Source organism: Chamaea fasciata, unplaced genomic scaffold (genome assembly GCF_029207755.1).
Source record: "Chamaea fasciata isolate MVZ Bird 193981 ecotype frontalis unplaced genomic scaffold, bChaFas1.0.hap1 SCAF_8, whole genome shotgun sequence".
Lineage (NCBI taxonomy): Eukaryota > Metazoa > Chordata > Aves > Passeriformes > Sylviidae > Chamaea > Chamaea fasciata.
In genome coordinates, this window is record NW_027094093.1 from 21677521 (window position 1) to 21679250 (window position 1730).

Consider the following 1730-nt stretch of genomic DNA (forward strand, 5'->3'; position numbering starts at 1 on the left):
AACAGCCTTCCCCACTCGTGGGGTACGTACACACAGCCAGCTTTACTGCTTAGGGCAGCCTTTCCAGTGCATTTGCATTTACAGTTGTGACTTCTTGGATGAGATGTGTCTGCTGGGGACCTTGATTCTGCCTCTGCCTGAATTACCCAGCTACGGGCAGAGGTCTGTGAGCATGGGCTAGGTCAGATGAAAGTCCCTCAAGCTTTTAGTAGTATTTCAGTTTGATCATAGTACAAGGCCCATATCATGGTACAAGCATACTCTAATGATAATGTTATATTTTTAAAATTCTAAGTCATAATAATAATAATATAGAAGTTTTTTGCAATTACTGTTTTTCTTGCTGAGCGTAAAAACTTTAATTTTATTGTTATGTCTGTGAATTAAAGCTCTAATGAAATATGTTTACTAAAAAAGAGGACATGAAAATAAATAATAAAATTTTCATTCCTCCTCCAAAGCACTGCAGCCACTGTAGCAGTACTAAATAGAATGCTTGTTCTTGCACATTGGTAAGTGCTGTCTTGGTGGCTCAGTAGAGATCCACCAGGCCACTAGATCTGTGCATGTATTGCTGTCCTAAGAGGGAATAGCTGCTGAAATTGTGGTGAAATTCTGAGAAAGCTTATGTCCTTCCTTCATCACATACAGGAGTGAAGGAGTCTGTTATGGGACTTGGCTGTGCTGTAATTTATTGTGCCACATTCCTTCTAAAGCAACAAATCTTGTGGAATTTGGAAAGGCAGAGAACAGAGTAGAAGAGAGGTAGTTTCCAAAGAATGAATAGGTTTGTTTAGGATTAATGAAGCTCTACCTCTGTACACGAGTGTTTCTTATATCTGCATGTCCTGAATTTCCACGTAGGTGTGAATTTTAATCACTGTAATGCACAGTCAGAAAAGTTACCTCAGTTGTCATTCTATGTATTTGGAAATTGAATTTAGTCTGTACTTAATCTACAGGGGTGTAGGGCCCATTCATCATTATACTGTGCGTGTTATTTTTGTTAGTATTTTGTATATACACAAGGAAGTTTACGGATGCATGGGTTCATTCATGTGAGCTTTAAATACTGGACTCTCTTTTGTTCCAGCACCTCTAATTTATCAGATTGTTCTGAAAAATTGTAATTTCCATGACATCTTTCTAGAACCTAAAAAGGATGAACCTGCTTATACGTATTCCCTTCCATGTCCAAAATCTGTATTTTACAACAATAATGGTTGGGGGTGGAAGGGTGGGGGGAAATGGTTTGGGGTTTTGTGTTTGTTTGTTTGTTTGTTTGTTTGTTTGTTTTACAAATGACAGGACATTATCTTACTTTGAAGGTTGTATTTTTGTTTTTTGTAAATTAGTCTACATGATTTTTGAGTAAGAAATGTAAGTTTGTTTCTGCAAACATATGATAATGGAAATGATGGGGATATTTAATAATGCTGTGAGTGTGTTTTTAAAGTCAGTTAAGTATTGAAATGACCAATGGCCAAAGGGAATGGACACTGATAATTAAACTAAATTGATGCTGATCTAATAAACCTTATATTTTGCCATGTTGAAAGACAATGGCTTATGAAAAACTTACTTTCAGTCTTTCCTAACTTCATTGCATTTTTCTTTTTCTGAGTGAAAAAGATCACAAGCTAAAATGTACCTTGGGGAACCCTTTTTTACCAGACCACTTAATTACTTGAAAAGATAATCTGAATAAAATTTGATCAAATTTTTCATTA